Source organism: Accipiter gentilis, unplaced genomic scaffold, assembly GCF_929443795.1.
Source record: "Accipiter gentilis unplaced genomic scaffold, bAccGen1.1, whole genome shotgun sequence".
In the NCBI taxonomy this organism is placed as follows: Eukaryota; Metazoa; Chordata; class Aves; order Accipitriformes; family Accipitridae; genus Astur; species Astur gentilis.
The window spans coordinates 462,401-480,474 of record NW_026061070.1 but is presented as its reverse complement, the minus strand read 5'-3'; the positions used below and the strand labels follow the sequence as shown (position 1 = coordinate 480,474).

The window sequence follows — 18,074 nt, the reverse complement described above, 5'->3', positions numbered from 1 at the left end:
GTCGATCCCGGAGAAGAGAGCTTCCTGCAAAAGAGAAGAATCATCTAGGGTAGCCTCATTAGACAAGTCTGGGGCTGCTAACTGGGATCTCCGGTCCTTATAAGAAAAGGCCAAAAGACTCTAGGAGACGTCTGGAAGGAATCACAGGGGATCCCGGAGGTCAGAGGCTCCTCGAAAAAAAGAAAAAAACCTCAACGGTAGCTTCCTTGGAGGAGTCTGGGGCTTCTACCTGACCCCTTAGGTAGGTAAAGCAGAGGACAGAAGACTGTGGGAGATGCCTGGGAGGAGTCTCAGGTGGCTGTCGGAGTTGAGAGATTTCTCTACAGGAGAACAAAAATGTCTCGAGCTACTTACTTGGAGGAGTCTGGGGCAGGTAGCTGGGATCTCCGGTCCCGAAAGCAGAGGTCAAAACATTCTGGGATGACGCCTGGGAGGAGTCTTGGGTCGATCCCGGAGAAGAGAGCTTCCTGCAAAAGAAAAGAATCATCTAGGGTAGCCTCATTAGACAAGTCTGGGGCTGCTACCTGGGATCTCCGGTCCTTATAAGAAAAGGCCAAAAGACGCTAGGAGACGTCTGGAAGGAATCACAGGGGATCCCGGAGGGCAGAGGTTCCTCCAAAAAAGAAAAAAACCTCAACGGTATCTTCCTTGGAGGAGTCTGGGGCTTCTACCTGACCCCTTAGGTAGGTAAAGCAGAGGACAGAAGGCTGTGGGAGATGCCTGGGAGGAGTCTCAGGTGGCTGTCGGAGTTGAGAGATTTCTCTACAGGAGAAAAAAAATGTCTCGAGCTACTTACTTGGAGGAGTCTGGGGCAGGTAGCTGGGATCTCCGGTCCCGAACGCAGAGGTCAAAACATTCTGGGATGACGCCTGGGAGGAGTCTTGGGTCGATCCCGGAGAAGACAGCTTCCTGCAAAAGAGAAGAATCATCTAGGGAAGCCTCATTAGTCAAGTCTGGGGCTGCTACCTGGGATTGCCAGTCCTTATAAGAAAAGCCCAAAAGACTCTAGGAGACGTCTGGAAGGAATCACAGGGGATCCCGGAGGGCACAGGCTCCTCCAAAAAAGAAAAAACCTCAACGGTAGCTTCCTAGGAGGAGTCTGGGGCTTCTACCTGACCCCTTAGGTAGGTAAAGCAGAGGACAGAAGACTGTGGGAGATGCCTGGGAGGAGTCTCAGGTGGCTGTTGGAGTTGAGAGATTTCTCTACAGGAGAACAAAAATGTCTCGAGCTACTTACTTGGAGGAGTCTGGGGCAGGTAGCTGGGATCTCCGGTCCCGAACGCAGAGGTCAAAACATTCTGGGATGACGCCTGGGAGGAGTCTTGGGTCGATCCCGGAGAAGAGAGCTTCCTGCAAAAGAGAAGAATCATCTAGGGTAGCCTCATTAGACAAGTCTGGGGCTGCTACCTGGGATCTCCGGTCCTTATAAGAGAAGGCCAAAAGACGCTAGGAGACGTCTGGAAGGAATCACAGGGAATCCCGGAGGGCAGAGGTTCCTCCAAAAAAGAAAAAAACCTCAACGGTAGCTTCCTTGGAGGAGTCTGGGGCTTCTACCTGACCCCTTAGGTAGGTAAAGCAGAGGACAGAAGACTGTGGGAGATGCCTGGGAGGAGTCTCAGCTGGCTGTCGGAGTTGAGAGATTTCTCTACAGGAGAACAAAAATGTCTCGATCTACTTACTTGGAGGAGTCTGGGGCAGGTAGCTTGGATCTCCGATCCTGAACGCAGAGGTCAAAACATTCTGGGATGACGCCTGGGAGGACTCTTGGGTCGATCCCAGAGAAGAGAACTTCCTGCAAAAGAAAAGAATCATCTAGGGTAGCCTCATTAGACAAGTCTGGGGCTGCTACCTGGGATCTCCGGTCCTTATAAGAAAAGGCCAAAAGACTCTAGGAGACGTCTGGAAGGAATCACAGGGAATCCCGGAGGTCAGAGGCTCCTCGAAATAAAGAAAAAAACCTCAACGGTAGCTTCCTAGGAGGAGTCTGGGGCTTCTACCTGACCCCTTAGGTAGGTAAAGCAGAAGACAGAAGACTGTGGGAGATGCCTGGGAGGAGTCTCAGGTGGCTGTCGGAGTTGAGAGATTTCTCTACAGGAGAAAAAAAATGTCTCGAGCTACTTACTTGGAGGAGTCTGGGGCAGGTAGCTGGGATCTCCGGTCCCGAACGCAGAGGTCAAAACATTCTGGGATGACGCCTGGGAGGAGTCTTGGGTCGATCCCGGAGAAGAGAGCTTCCTGCAAAAGAGAAGAATCATCTAGGGTAGCCTCATTAAACAAGTCTGGGGCTGCTACCTGGGATCTCCGGTCCTTATAAGAAAAGGCCAAAAGACTCTAGGAGACGTCTGCAAGGAATCACAGGGGATCCCGGAGGGCACAGGCTCCTCCAAAAAAGAAAAAACCTCAACGGTAGCTTCCTAGGAGGAGTCTGGGGCTTCTACCTGACCCCTTAGGTAGGTAAAGCAGAGGACAGAAGACTGTGGGAGATGCCTGAGAGGATTCTCAGGTTGCTGTCGGAGTCGAGAGATTTCTCTACAGGAGAACAAAAATGTCTCGAGCTACTTACTTGGAGGAGTCTGGGGCAGGTAGATGGGATCTCCGGTCCCGAACGCAGAGGTCAAAACATTCTGGGATGACGCCTGGGAGGAGTCTTGGGTCGATCCCAGAGAAGAGAGCTTCCTGCAAAAGAGAAGAATCATCTAGGGTAGCCTCATTAGACAAGTCTGGGGCTGCTACCTGGGATCTCCGGTCCTTATAAGAGAAGGCCAAAAGACGCTAGGAGACGTCTGGAAGAAATCACAGGGAATCCCGGAGGGCAGAGGTTCCTCCAAAAAAGAAAAAAACCTCAACGGTAGCTTCCTTGGAGGAGTCTGGGGCTTCTACCTGACCCCTTAGGTAGGTAAAGCAGAGGACAGAAGACTGTGGGAGGTGCCTGGGAGGAGTCTCAGGTGCCTGTCGGAGTTGAGAGATTTCTCTACAGGAGAACAAAAATGTCTCGAGCTACTTACTTGGAGGAGTCTGGGGCAGGTAGCTGGGATCTCCGGTCCTGAACGCAGAGGTCAAAACATTCTGGGATGACGCCTGGGAGGACTCTTGGGTCGATCCCAGAGAAGAGAACTTCCTGCAAAAGAGAAGAATTATCTAGGGTAGCCTCATTAGACAAGTCTGGGGCTGCTACCTGGGATCTCCGGTCCTTATAAGAAAAGGCCAAAAGACTCTAGGAGACGTCTGGAAGGAATCACAGGGGATCCCAGAGGGCACAGGCTCCTCCAAAAAAGAAAAAACCTCAACGGTAGCTTCCTTGGAGGAGTCTGGGGCTTCTACCTGACCCCTTAGGTAGGTAAAGCAGAGGACAGAAGACTGTGGGAGATGCCTGGGAGGAGTCTCAGGTGGCTGTCGGAGTTGAGAGATTTCTCTACAGGAGAACAAAAATGTCTCGAGCTGCTTACTTGGAGGAGTCTGGGGCAGGTAGCTGGGATCTCCGGTCTCGAACGCAGAGGTCAAAACATTCTGGGATGACGCCTGGGAGGAGTCTTGGGTCGATCCCGGAGAAGAGAGCTTCCTGCAAAAGAGAAGAATCATCTAGGGTAGCCTCATTAGACAAGTCTGGGGCTGCTACCTGCGATCTCCGGTCCTTATAAGAAAAGGCCAAAAGACTCTAGGAGACGTCTGGAAGGAATCACAGGGGATCACGGAGGGCACAGGCTCCTTCAAAAAAGAAAAAACCTCAACGGTAGCTTCCTTGGAGGAGTCTGGGGCTTCTACCTGACCCCTTAGGTAGGTAAAGCAGAAGACAGAAGACTGTGGGAGATGCCTGGGAGGAGTCTCAGGTGGCTGTCGGAGTTGAGAGATTTCTCTACAGGAGAACAAAAATGTCTCGAGCTACTTACTTGGAGGAGTCTGGGGCAGGTAGCTGGGATCTCCGGTCCCGAACGCAGAGGTCAAAACATTCTGGGATGACGCCTGGGAGGAGTCTTGGGTCGATCCCGGAGAAGAGAGCTTCCTGCAAAAGAGAAGAATCATCTAGGGTAGCCTCATTAGACAAGTCTGGGGCTGCTAACTGGGATCTCCGGTCCTTATAAGAAAAGGCCAAAAGACTCTAGGAGACGTCTGGAAGGAATCACAGGGGATCCCGGAGGTCAGAGGCTACTCCAAAAAAAGAAAAAAACCTCAACGGTAGCTTCCTTGGAGGAGTCTGGGGCTTCTACCTGACCCCTTAGGTAGGTAAAGCAGAGGACAGAAGACTGTGGGAGGTGCCTGGGAGGAGTCTCAGGTGCCTGTCGGAGTTGAGAGATTTCTCTACAGGAGAACAAAAATGTCTCGAGCTACTTACTTGGAGGAGTCTGGGGCAGGTAGCTGGGATCTCCGGTCCTGAACGCAGAGGTCAAAACATTCTGGGATGACGCCTGGGAGGACTCTTGGGTCGATCCCAGAGAAGAGAACTTCCTGCAAAAGAGAAGAATTATCTAGGGTAGCCTCATTAGACAAGTCTGGGGCTGCTACCTGGGATCTCCGGTCCTTATAAGAAAAGGCCAAAAGACTCTAGGAGACGTCTGGAAGGAATCACAGGGGATCCCAGAGGGCACAGGCTCCTCCAAAAAAGAAAAAAACCTCAACGGTAGCTTCCTTGGAGGAGTCTGGGGCTTCTACCTGACCCCTTAGGTAGGTAAAGCAGAGGACAGAAGACTGTGGGAGATGCCTGGGAGGAGTCTCAGGTGGCTGTCGGAGTTGAGAGATTTCTCTACAGGAGAACAAAAATGTCTCGAGCTACTTACTTGGAGGAGTCTGGGGCAGGTAGATGGGATCTCCGGTCCCGAACGCAGAGGTCAAAACATTCTGGGATGACGCCTGGGAGGAGTCTTGGGTCGATCCCAGAGAAGAGAGCTTCCTGCAAAAGAGAAGAATCATGTAGGGTAGCCTCATTAGACAAGTCTGGGGCTGCTACCTGGGATCTCCGGTCCTTATAAGAGAAGGCCAAAAGACGCTAGGAGACGTCTGGAAGGAATCACAGGGAATCCCGGAGGGCAGAGGTTCCTCCAAAAAAGAAAAAAACCTCAACGGTAGCTTCCTTGGAGGAGTCTGGGGCTTCTACCTGACCCCTTAGGTAGGTAAAGCAGAGGACAGAAGACTGTGGGAGATGCCTTTGAGGAGTCTCAGGTGGCTGTCGGAGTTGAGAGATTTCTCTACAGGAGAAAAAAAATGTCTCGAGCTACTTACTTGGAGGAGTCTGGGGCAGGTAGATGGGATCTCCGGTACCGAACACAGATGTCAAAACGTTCTGGGATGACGCCTGGGAGGAGTCTTGGGTCCATCCCGGAGAAGAGAGCTTCCTGCAAAAGAGAAGAATCATCTAGGGTAGCCTCATTAGACAAGTCTGGGGCTGCTACCTGGGATCTCCGGTCCTTATAAGAAAAGGCCAAAAGACGCTAGGAGACGTCTGGAAGGAATCACAGGGAATCCCGGAGGTCAGAGGCTCCTCGAAAAAAAGAAAAAAACCTCAACGGTAGCTTTCTAGGAGGAGTCTGGGGCTTCTACCTGACCCCTTAGGTAGGTAAAGCAGAGGACAGAAGACTGTGGGAGATGCCTGGGAGGAGTCTCAGGTGGCTGTCGGAGTTGAGAGATTTCTCTACAGGAGAACAAAAATGTCTCGAGCTGCTTACTTGGAGGAGTCTGGGGCAGGTAGCTGGGATCTCCGGTCTCGAACGCAGAGGTCAAAACTTTCTGGGATGACGCCTGGGAGGAGTCTTGGGTCGATCCCGGAGAAGAGAGCTTCCTGCAAAAGAGAAGAATCATCTAGGGTAGCCTCATTAGACAAGTCTGGGGCTGCTACCTGGGATCTCCGGTCCTTATAAGAAAAGGCCAAAAGACTCTAGGAGACGTCTGGAAGGAATCACAGGGGATCCCGGAGGGCAGAGGTTCCTCCAAAAAAGAAAAAAACCTCAACAGTAGATTCCTTGGAGGAGTCTGGGGCTTCTACCTGACCCCTTAGGTAGGTAAAGAAGAAGACAGAAGACTGTGGGAAATGCCTGGGAGGAGTCTCAGGTGGCTGTCGGAGTTGAGAGATTTCTCTACAGGAGAAAAAAAATGTCTCGAGCTACTCACTTGGAGGAGTCTGGGCCAGGTAGCTGGGATCACCGGTCCCGAACGCAGAGGTTAAAACATTCTGGGATGACGCCTGGGAGGAGTCTTGGGTCGATCCCAGAGAAGAGAGCTTCCTGCAAAAGAGAAGAATCATCTAGGGTAGCCTCATTAGACAAGTCTGGGGCTGCTACCTGGGATCTCCGGTCCTTATAAGAGAAGGCCAAAAGACGCTAGGAGACGTCTGGAAGGAATCACAGGGAATCCCGGAGGGCAGAGGTTCCTCCAAAAAAGAAAAAAACCTCAACGGTAGCTTCCTTGGAGGAGTCTGGGGCTTCTACCTGACCCCTTAGGTAGGTAAAGCAGAGGACAGAAGACTGTGGGAGGTGCCTGGGAGGAGTCTCAGGTGCCTGTCGGAGTTGAGAGATTTCTCTACAGGAGAACAAAAATGTCTCGAGCTACTTACTTGGAGGAGTCTGGGGCAGGTAGCTGGGATCTCCGGTCCTGAACGCAGAGGTCAAAACATTCTGGGATGACGCCTGGGAGGACTCTTGGGTCGATCCCAGAGAAGAGAACTTCCTGCAAAAGAGAAGAATTATCTAGGGTAGCCTCATTAGACAAGTCTGGGGCTGCTACCTGGGATCTCCGGTCCTTATAAGAAAAGGCCAAAAGACTCTAGGAGACGTCTGGAAGGAATCACAGGGGATCCCAGAGGGCACAGGCTCCTCCAAAAAAGAAAAAAACCTCAACGGTAGCTTCCTTGGAGGAGTCTGGGGCTTCTACCTGACCCCTTAGGTAGGTAAAGCAGAGGACAGAAGACTGTGGGAGATGCCTGGGAGGAGTCTCAGGTGGCTGTCGGAGTTGAGAGATTTCTCTACAGGAGAACAAAAATGTCTCGAGCTACTTACTTGGAGGAGTCTGGGGCAGGTAGATGGGATCTCCGGTCCCGAACGCAGAGGTCAAAACATTCTGGGATGACGCCTGGGAGGAGTCTTGGGTCGATCCCAGAGAAGAGAGCTTCCTGCAAAAGAGAAGAATCATGTAGGGTAGCCTCATTAGACAAGTCTGGGGCTGCTACCTGGGATCTCCGGTCCTTATAAGAGAAGGCCAAAAGACGCTAGGAGACGTCTGGAAGGAATCACAGGGAATCCCGGAGGGCAGAGGTTCCTCCAAAAAAGAAAAAAACCTCAACGGTAGCTTCCTTGGAGGAGTCTGGGGCTTCTACCTGACCCCTTAGGTAGGTAAAGCAGAGGACAGAAGACTGTGGGAGATGCCTGGGAGGAGTCTCAGGTGGCTGTCGGAGTTGAGAGATTTCTCTACAGGAGAACAAAAATGTCTCGATCTACTTACTTGGAGGAGTCTGGGGCAGGTAGCTGGGATCTCCGATCCTGAACGCAGAGGTCAAAACATTCTGGGATGACGCCTGGGAGGACTCTTGGGTCGATCCCAGAGAAGAGAACTTCCTGCAAAAGAAAAGAATCATCTAGGGTAGCCTCATTAGACAAGTCTGGGGCTGCTACCTGGGATCTCCGGTCCTTATAAGAAAAGGCCAAAAGACTCTAGGAGACGTCTGGAAGGAATCACAGGGGATCCCAGAGGGCACAGGCTCCTCCAAGAAAGAAAAAACCTCAACGGTAGCTTCCTTGGAGGAGTCTGGGGCTTCTACCTGACCCCTTAGGTAGGTAAAGCAGAGGACAGAAGACTGTGGGAGATGCCTTTGAGGAGTCTCAGGTGGCTGTCGGAGTTGAGAGATTTCTCTACAGGAGAAAAAAAATGTCTCGAGCTACTTACTTGGAGGAGTCTGGGGCAGGTAGATGGGATCTCCGGTACCGAACACAGATGTCAAAACGTTCTGGGATGACGCCTGGGAGGAGTCTTGGGTCCATCCCGGAGAAGAGAGCTTCCTGCAAAAGAGAAGAATCATCTAGGGTAGCCTCATTAGACAAGTCTGGGGCTGCTACCTGGGATCTCCGGTCCTTATAAGAAAAGGCCAAAAGACGCTAGGAGACGTCTGGAAGGAATCACAGGGAATCCCGGAGGTCAGAGGCTCCTCGAAAAAAAGAAAAAAACCTCAACGGTAGCTTTCTAGGAGGAGTCTGGGGCTTCTACCTGACCCCTTAGGTAGGTAAAGCAGAGGACAGAAGACTGTGGGAGATGCCTGGGAGGAGTCTCAGGTGGCTGTCGGAGTTGAGAGATTTCTCTACAGGAGAACAAAAATGTCTCGAGCTGCTTACTTGGAGGAGTCTGGGGCAGGTAGCTGGGATCTCCGGTCTCGAACGCAGAGGTCAAAACTTTCTGGGATGACGCCTGGGAGGAGTCTTGGGTCGATCCCGGAGAAGAGAGCTTCCTGCAAAAGAGAAGAATCATCTAGGGTAGCCTCATTAGACAAGTCTGGGGCTGCTACCTGGGATCTCCGGTCCTTATAAGAAAAGGCCAAAAGACTCTAGGAGACGTCTGGAAGGAATCACAGGGGATCACGGAGGGCACAGGCTCCTTCAAAAAAGAAAAAACCTCAACGGTAGCTTCCTTGGAGGAGTCTGGGGCTTCTACCTGACCCCTTAGGTAGGTAAAGCAGAAGACAGAAGACTGTGGGAGATGCCTGGGAGGAGTCTCAGGTGGCTGTCGGAGTTGAGAGATTTCTCTACAGGAGAACAAAAATGTCTCGAGCTACTTACTTGGAGGAGTCTGGGGCAGGTAGATGGGATCGCCGGTCCCGAACGCAGAGGTCAAAACATTCTGGGATGACGCCTGGGAGGACTCTTGGGTCGATCCCGGAGAAGAGAGCTTCCTGCAAAAGAGAAGAATCATCTAGGGTAGCCTCATTAAACAAGTCTGGGGCTGCTACCTGGGATCTCCGGTCCTTATAAGAAAAGGCCAAAAGACTCTAGGAGACGTCTGCAAGGAATCACAGGGGATCCCGGAGGGCAGAGGTTCCTCCAAAAAAGAAAAAAACCTCAACAGTAGATTCCTTGGAGGAGTCTGGGGCTTCTACCTGACCCCTTAGGTAGGTAAAGAAGAAGACAGAAGACTGTGGGAAATGCCTGGGAGGAGTCTCAGGTGGCTGTCGGAGTTGAGAGATTTCTCTACAGGAGAAAAAAAATGTCTCGAGCTACTCACTTGGAGGAGTCTGGGCCAGGTAGCTGGGATCACCGGTCTCGAACGCAGAGGTTAAAACATTCTGGGATGACGCCTGGGAGGAGTCTTGGGTCGATCCCAGAGAAGAGAGCTTCCTGCAAAAGAGAAGAATCATCTAGGGTAGCCTCATTAAACAATTCTGGGGCTGCTACCTGGGATCTCCGGTCCTTATAAGAAAAGGCCAAAAGACTCTAGGAGACGTCTGGAAGGAATCACAGGGGATCCCAGAGGGCACAGGCTCCTCCAAAACAGAAAAAACCTCAATGGTAGCTTCCTAAGAGGAGTCTGGGGCTTCTACCTGACCCCTTAGGTAGGTAAAGCAGAGGACAGAAGACTGTGGGAGATGCCTGGGAGGAGTCTCAGGTGCCTGTCGGAGTTGAGAGATTTCTCTACAGGAGAACAAAAATGTCTCGAGCTACTTACTTGGAGGAGTCTGGGGCAGGTAGCTGGGATCTCCGGTCCCGAACGCAGAGGTCAAAATGTTCTGGGATGACGCCTGGGAGGAGTCTTGGGTCGATTCCGGAGAAGAGAGCTTCCTGCAAAAGAGAAGAATCATCTAGGGTAGCCTCATTAAACAACTCTGGGGCTGCTACCTGGGATCTCCGGTCCTTATAAGAAAAGCCCAAAAGACTCTAGGAGACGTCTGGAAGGAATCAAAGGGGATCCCGGAGGGCAGTGTTTCCTCCAAAAAAGAAAAAAGCCTCAACGGTAGCTTCCTTGGAGGAGTCTGGGGCTTCTACCTGACCCCTTAGGTAGGTAAAGCAGAGGACAGAAGACTGTGGGAGGTGCCTGGGAGGAGTCTCAGGTGCCTGTCGGAGTTGAGAGATTTCTCTACAGGAGAACAAAAATGTCTCGAGCTACTTACCTGGAGGAGTCTGGGGCAGGTAGATGGGATCTCCGGTCCTGAACGCAGAGGTCAAAACATTCTGGGATGACGCCTGGGAGGACTCTTGGGTCGATCCTAGAGAAGAGAACTTCCTGCAAAAGAAAAGAATCATCTAGGGTAGCCTCATTAGACAAGTCTGGGGCTGCTACCTGGGATCTCCGGTCCTTATAAGAAAAGGCCAAAAGACTCTAGGAGATGTCTGGAAGGAATCACAGGGAATCCCGGAGGGCAGAGGTTCCTCCAAAAAAGAAAAAAACCTCAACGGTAGCTTCCTTGGAAGAGTCTGGGGCTTCTACCTGACCCCTTAGGTAGGTAAAGTAGAGGACAGAAGACTGTGGGAGATGCCTGGGAGGAGTCTCAGGTGCCTGTCGGAGTTGAGAGATTTCTCTACAGGAGAACAAAAATGTCTCGAGCTACTTACCTGGAGGAGTCTGGGGCAGGTAGCTGAGATATCCGGTCCCGAACGCAGAGGTAAAAATGTTCTGGGATGACACCTGGGAGGAGTCTTGGGTCGATCCCGGAGAAGAGAGCTTCCTGCAAAAGAGAAGAATCATCTAGGGTAGCCTCATTAGACAAGTCTGGGGCTGCTACCTGCGATCTCCGGTCCTTATAAGAAAAGGCCAAAAGACTCTAGGAGACGTCTGGAAGGAATCACAGGGGATCCCGGAGGGCAGAGGTTCCTCCAAAAAAGAAAAAACCTCAACGGTAGCTTCCTTGGAGGAGTCTAGGGCTTCTACCTGACCCCTTAGGTAGGTAAAGCAGAGGACAGAAGACTGTGGGAGATGCCTGGGAGGAGTCTCAGGTGCCTGTCGGAGTTGTGAGATTTCTCTACAGGAGAACAAAAATGTCTCGAGCTACTTACTTGGAGGAGTCTGGGGCAGGTAGATGGGATCTCCGGTCCCGAACGCAGAGGTCGAAACATTTTGGGATGACGCCTGGAGGAGTCTTGGGTCGATTCCGGAGAAGAGAGCTTCCTGCAAAAGAGAAGAATCATCTAGGGTAGCCTCATTAGACAAGTCTGGGGCTGCTACCTGCGATCTCCGGTCCTTATAAGAAAAGGCCAAAAGACTCTAGGAGACGTCTGGAAGGAATCACAGGGGATCCCGGAGGGCACAGGGTCCTCCAAAAAAGAACAAAGCCTCAACGGTAGCTTCCTTGGAGGAGTCTGGGGCTTCTACCTGACCCCTTAGGTAGGTAAAGCAGAGGACAGAAGACTGTGGGAGATGCCTGGGAGGAGTCTCAGGTGGCTGTCGGAGTTGAGAGATTTCTCTACAGGAGAACAAAAATGTCTCGAGCTACTTACTTGGAGGAGTCTGGGGCAGGTAGATGGGATCTCCGGTCCCAAACGCAGAGGTCAAAACATTCTGGGATGACGCCTGGAGGAGTCTTGGGTCAATCCTGGAGAAGAGAGCTTCCTGCAAAAGAGAAGAATCATCTAGGGTAGCCTCATTAGACAAGTCTGGGGCTGCTACCTGGGATCTCCGGCCCTTATAAGAAAAGCCCAAAAGACGCTAGGAGACGTCCGGAAGGGGTCACAGGGGATCACGGAGGGCAGAGGTTCCTCCAAAAAAGAAAAAACGTCAACGGTGCAACTGTGCTACTGATCCAGGAAGCTCGTAAGTTCGCCTGAGGAGAAAGGATTACTGTACGTTTCCCACATGATAACTGTTGTGCTAAAACGGAAAGGGGGGCACTGGTTATCCTCTAGCAGAATGCTGAAATACCAAGTGGTGTTGTTCCTGGAACAAGATGATGTTTACCTAAAAACTACTACCGCCGTTAACCCTGTTGGGTTTTCAACAACTGACCGAGTTAAAGGAGAACTAGAACGTGACTGCTTGCAGGCAATCGAAAGAGTTTACTCCAGCTGACTGGATCTCTGAGATGTGCCACTAGAAGAAACAGATTGGGAACTATATGCCGACGGAAGCGGTTCCATCTGTGAAGGAAAACGTTTTATCGAGATAGACAATAATTACTGAGGAGGTACTTGCGTTGCCAACTTTGCCTTCGATGATCTCTGCCCAAAAGGCTGAATTGATAACTCTTACTCGAGCTCTGGAACTAAGTCAAGGAAAGCGAGTCAACACTTGGACAGACTCAAAGTATGCTTTTGGAGTGGTACGTGCGCATGGAGCGATACGGGGAGAAAGAGGACTGTTATCTGCACCAGGAACCGCCGTTCAGCACGCAGAACAAATACTGAAATTGTTAGAAAGCATTCAAAAACCAACAGCAGTCACGATGATGCACTGTAAAGCACATCCGTTAGGTAAGACCGGTCCTAACGCAGGTAACCGACTGGCTGATAAAGCTGCTGAAGAGGCTGCAGAAAAAGGCATCCTAGCACTAGTTCCAGAGAAAGGTATAAAATTGCCTAAAGAAACTCCAAATTATAATGAAAAAGATGAAGAATTAATTATTAGATTGCAGGCTAACAAAATGAAACAGGATAGGCTGTAACACCGACAGGTCGAATAATAGTCCCACCCACAATAATAAGAGAAATTGCCCCATTGAACATCACAGAGTATACTGGGAAACAGAAAGCGAAATATGACAAAGATTGTTTAAACAATTATAAGCGGACGTGAAATGTATATGTAAATTTATCCGCGAACCAGTAATAAGATCATCTTTGGGATTATTAAATAAGGAAATTTTTTAGAAGAATATTAGCAAATTGATTTTATAGAATTGCCTTGAAAATATGGATATGTCCTAGTTTTAGTTGATATCTTTACTGGGTGGCCCAAGGCTTTCCCTTGTCACACCAACAAAGCAAGGGAAGTAGTCAAAGTCTTGCTCAAAGAGATAATACCAAAATATGGGGTGCCTGTAAGAATGTCATCTGACAATGGCCCTCATTTTATAGCAAAGATTATGAGACAAGTTGAGCCAAGTATTATCTATGGATTGAGACTATCACACCCCACATAGACCACAGGCAAGTGTGTGGGGGGAGAGAGAGAGAGAGAGAGAATGAACTATATCCTTAAGCAACAGTCGAGTAAAATTTGTCAGGAAACCTCACTCCTCACATGGGTTAAAGCGTTACCCGTGGCTCTATTAAGAATCGGAGTATAGCCAGAAGAGAAAGAAAAGCCAAGTCTTTAGGAAATGTATGAAAGACCATATCAAGAGTCCTGTGTTCTGAGTATCTTGAGTGCCTTTGGAGATATGTTTTTAAAAGGTGTTATGATTTCTTTAAGCAATTCTTTTCAAGAACTTTGTCAGTATGTCTCCACAGCTGGACCCTTAGAACTGGACGTAGCAGCGCATCCCTTCCGACCAGGAGACTGAATATATATAAAATCACCGAGAAGTGGAAAGGACCGTATCGAGTCATTTTAACAACACTTGTAGCAGTAAAGGTCTGGGAGAAGAACCTTGGCTTCATTATTCGAGAATAAAGAAAGCACCCAACAAGAAACTGGAAGTCTAAAGAAACTGTCCCTTTAAAACGGAAAATCTATAAGTAAGTTTCACGTTATCTATTTGGGAAAACAGTTGTGTAAAGTTTATAATGTTGGGGTTGCTATTAGGAATATTGTCGAGGGCAATAATCTTTTTGTGTGTTTAGAGGGTGTATGTGGGTTTTTTTGAGGGGTTCTAAACATGAGATAAACAAAATGAAACAATTATTGTTTGAGCTATTCATCTTGATATTAACCGGTTTTGTAATTTGAATTAAAAAAAATAATCTAGTTTTGTAACTGATTCAAAGTTTTGTAAAGACACAGAATTTAACCTCAGTAACAGCCTGCCTTTCCGATTCCAAAGTCAGATGAAAATCTAGTTCCGTGGAGAATACTGACATTGAATTTAACCAAAACTTGAGAAAAGAGGTAGAACAACGAGAATCATTTTAGCAGATTAAATTGGATGGATTTAAAAGGCAATTATTTTTTTTTAAATTTGAAAGAAGGAATTATAGCGTTGTGAATTATAACGTTACCAAACCATCCACCTCACGGACAAAAGAATTAATTTACTCGCCCTTCGGGAGAAACTTGTACAAGCACCCCTCGGGGCTGTCAGCTGCCAAAACCGTAGAGACAAGTGCAAAAAGGAACTTGGGATCATGTTTAAAATATAAAACGATGTTTAGAACTTACTGGAGTTCCAGGATCCTTGTTAGAGCCACCCAGAGTCGGGACCATCTGTGGAAATTTAGACCGGTTTAGACAACCAGAGAAACATCACACATCCTAAACAGAGCTGTATGAAAGTTTGTACTTGCAGCTAGCTCCTCTGACCCCAAACTCCCAAGACCTTCTCTAGTAGCTAAAGCTCTAAGATGGGGGTGTATTTGTAGAAAGGATAATAATACTTCACATGATCTTTGGTCCCCTCTTAATAACGGGAAAAATTTAGCTTGGAGTTGACGGCATTAAAGGACAGGTGAAAAGTTCAGGCTTAACTGCTTGGGTGACTAGTGATGCTATATGATCCACTCACCTCTTCATGAAGGAGAAAAGCAAATCGTGGTCTTGAGACTTAATAACTCTATCCTCTCTCTGGAAGAAATCTCCCTTGTGGCCTCGCTCGCGGGTGGACCTGGGGAAATCGAAAAGATGATACCTGGCAATTGCCAAGTCTTAGAACTAAAATAAGATGGGTATTAAAATCTGTATTTTGACCCCAGTTAACACCTCTTCCACATCAGACGACTCTTGACATCTGTCACTCAGTCAAGGCAGTGCCTGCTGCTTCACTTCACCTTGGTGGTGAGGGGTTTGGTTCCGGGTTTCGGTACCACAGCTGCGGGCCGGGGCTGGAGGAGCCGCAGGTGCGGGCAGTGAGAGGCTGATGGCGACGCCCCCTCCCTGGCAAGGGGAGGGGCTGCCGGGGGAGGGGCCGCCGGGAGCCCAGGCAGGAGCGGAGCTGAGCAGTGACCGGGCTGCGGCTGCCCCGAGGGAGAAGGTGAGCGGGGCCGGGCGCCCCTCGGAGCGCGAACGTCGGAGGCGGGGGTGGCCCGGGGGCGGTGGGGGTGCCGAGGCCGAGGGGGAGCCCTGGGGGCTCACAGGGCGGCTGAGAGAACGTGCGCGCGGGGGTGGGGGTGGGGGCGCTGACAGGGCGGCTGAGAGAACGTGCGCGCGGGGGTGGGGGTGGGGGCGCTGACAGGGCGGCTGAGAGAACGTGCGCGCGGGGGGGGGGGGGGGGGGGGGGGCGCTGACAGGGCGGCTGAGAGAACGGGCGCGCGGGGGTGGGGGCTCACCGGGCCCCGTGGCGGGGCTGCGCAGTCGGCCGGCGGGTCCCGGGGAAAGCCCCGAGGAGGACGGCGGGGTCCATGTTGCACGCACGGAGCGGCAGCGGGGCCGCGCCGTGCCGGAGCTACCCGGAGCGGCGCTGGGGGCTCCGCGGGAACTGCCGCTGCGCCGGCGTGGGGAGGTGGGGGGGAACGGAAGCGGCGTCCCCTCGGGGTCAGGCAGCAGGGCAGGATGCCTCCCGGGGCATGCCGGGAGCTGTAGTTTTCGCGGACTCGGCGGCCGGGCAGCAGCGCGGCTCTCGGGCGCGGCGTAGTCCGACCAGGTCAGACTCAGGAGCGTTGCCGGTTTCGCGTGGTTTTCCGCGGGCTTCCCGCTGCGCCCGCTCCCCGACCAGCCGTGCGGATGCGCCTCCTGGGCGCATGCGCCGTGCTTCGCGTTGGGGCAGCCCGGCGTTCGCTCGCCGGCGCAGGCGCCGTCCCTGTCCCCGTCCCCGGAGGTTTGTGATCTTGGGAAGCCCATGTCCTGGATAGCTGGGGTTGTGGCTTGCAAGCCTGTGACTCCCACCAAGTTCCCAACAAATTCAAACGTAGAAATTGTGCATCGGCCCTCCTCGCCCCCTCCGAGCTGGTCTGTTCTCTGTGGTCACCATTAGTAGCCTCGGTTTCCCACCTGTGGTTCTCCACAAACCCCGAGCCTCGCAGCTCCATGCTGAAGGGAGTGGGGAGCTACACACGGAGAAGGCAGAGGCCCGAGTTTGTCTTTTGGGGATGAGAAGTGGGGAGGAACTGCCATAAATGGGACGCATCCCTGCTTGAGGCATGGCTGTTTCAGCTGTGCACATGGAAAATCCTCAGATACGTTGCATCTAGCCCTCCTTTCCATTGACCCCAGGAGAACTGGCCTCCTGTGTCCCCCAAGTCCATTTACTTCCTGCTGCGGTGAAGTGGCTATTTTTCTTCTTTTCTCTGAGGATTTTGTGGATCTGGGCGTGGGAAGGAGTGCCTTAATGCTGGCTTTCTCAGCCTGCTTCTGGGAAGCCAGGCATATCTGCAGATTAGAGCCGGGGGAGTGGCCCAGACGCCTTTTATTCCTCGGAGGGCAGTGGATTTGGGGAGTTAGAGCAAGGCATGCCTGGATGTTGGTCTCCCTGAGGGGGAGGGGGTTTACAGCCAGATGACTGAAGAGCCTCCCCCAATCACTCCTGGGGAAAGGGTTGGGGGGTGGCTTTTAATGTACCCACGGTATCGATGTGGCAGGTGAGCATACACCCCCCTCTTGGCTGGGGGATCTTATGTGGACGCCTGCTGAGCCAGGGCTGGAAGCTCTTCTGCACACCCTGGAGGAGCTGGGTGCAGACTGGGGACGTGAGGGCAGTCGTGACATGGACACGGAGCGGCAGAGAGTCCTGCTCTTTCAGCAGTTAACGGTGCTACCGCGTGGTCAAAACCTCAAGTGCACCCGTCTAACCGTGCATTCTCTTTCCTGGGGTTTGTTTATGGGACAAATAAACTGCCCAGCACTAGATGAGAAGGTTGTCTGCACTCCACCTCAAATCAGGTGCATCACCTCTCCGTCGGGAAAGAAGTATGGGGGTGGGCATAAAAGGAACAGTAACTCGAATGTCGGGACTCTTTTTGGCTCTGGGCACAGAGCAGGTAACCACAGCGATACAGAGAGGGAAGGAGGTGCTGATGGGTTTGTACCTTGGACTTACACTGTAGAGGATGATCTGTTCAGGACATCCATGTCATAGAGTAGCTGTTGCATGATTTATACTTGTAATCCAGTTCCTACTTGATAGCCTTAACTTTGCGTGGATTGTGTGTTGAACTTTCCAGTAGTTTGTTTGTTTTTACATTTCCTTAAGGTCTAGGCAAAGGTTTAGAAAGTTAGCAGACTTAAGGATAAGCATTTATTACTTTGTCCTGCCACGTTGCCATTTGAAACCTGTTCTGAGTGTTGGTGGTATTCAAGAAATTGCCGAGATTTCGAGGGTGAATCTGTATCTTTAGTTGTACTGAGCAGAAAAGTACAATGGATCTTTTTAGTTGCCAGATAGCTTGCTTTATCCAGGCGGTCAATTTGTCAAGATCAGGCTGCAGTGTCCAGGGGGCCGGGGAGGGAAGGTTGGTGTTCAAGCTTCTCATTCCTGTCAGCGGTGACTCCGCTTGCACCACTAAGTGGTGCTGTGTACATACGCTTAATTAAATCGGGAGCTGCCTGTGCCTGCCTGCTTGTGCAGTTCGGAGCGGTCCTTTTAGAGAAAATGTTATTTTGGCTGCATTTGTTCTCCTGTGATACAAAAACTTGACAGCGATTGGGGGCAACTACTACTTTAGGAGGATTTCTATAAAGTAAGAAATTGCTGGTTTTATTTTGTCATGATGGGCAAAAAAAATAACTGATTCAGAATCACGTCCACTGCAGCTTATGCTTCTGTAACACACCACTCAACTGATTTCTATGCGTAAATGTCTTCGGAGAGGAATCACAGGTGCCTGCTGTGACTATAGGGACAAGCAGTATGGGCTCACAGGAACAGAACATGCTTTGCCTTCCCATCACCAGAAGAAAGAGAGAAAGAAAGAAAGAGGTGAAGAAGGGTGCTCAGGAGCAAGAGGCTGCAAGGAAGTTGCTGTACATGATCCTTTTGCCTTGCTTTATCTGACAGAAAAGCTGCCTTCTGCTAGTTGGGTCTTGGCTTGAAAGACAAGGGGAGAGAGACTCCCGCCCCTCTCCCAGGGAGGGTGCTACTTTTGACTGGC

General features: G+C 50.9%; 2 protein-coding genes across 18 annotated transcripts in view; one reads left to right on the top strand and one right to left on the bottom strand.

Moving 5' to 3' along the window:
* Window positions 1-18,074, bottom strand: part of LOC126037372 (electroneutral sodium bicarbonate exchanger 1-like) — a 108,953-nt gene that overhangs the window by 13,134 nt on the left and 77,745 nt on the right. The gene's annotated exons all lie outside the window — the stretch shown is intronic.
* Window positions 1-18,074, top strand: part of LOC126037370 (electroneutral sodium bicarbonate exchanger 1-like) — a 265,741-nt gene that overhangs the window by 206,129 nt on the left and 41,538 nt on the right. Inside the window, exon 1 of one of the 17 annotated variants that reach the window (XR_007505655.1) lies at window positions 14,979-15,022. The exons of the other annotated variants lie outside the window; for them this stretch is intronic. The gene's annotated coding sequence lies outside the window, so the exon portion shown is untranslated. Of the gene's footprint in view, window positions 1-14,978; window positions 15,023-18,074 lie in introns of those variants that run through there. 17 annotated transcript variants of the gene reach the window in all.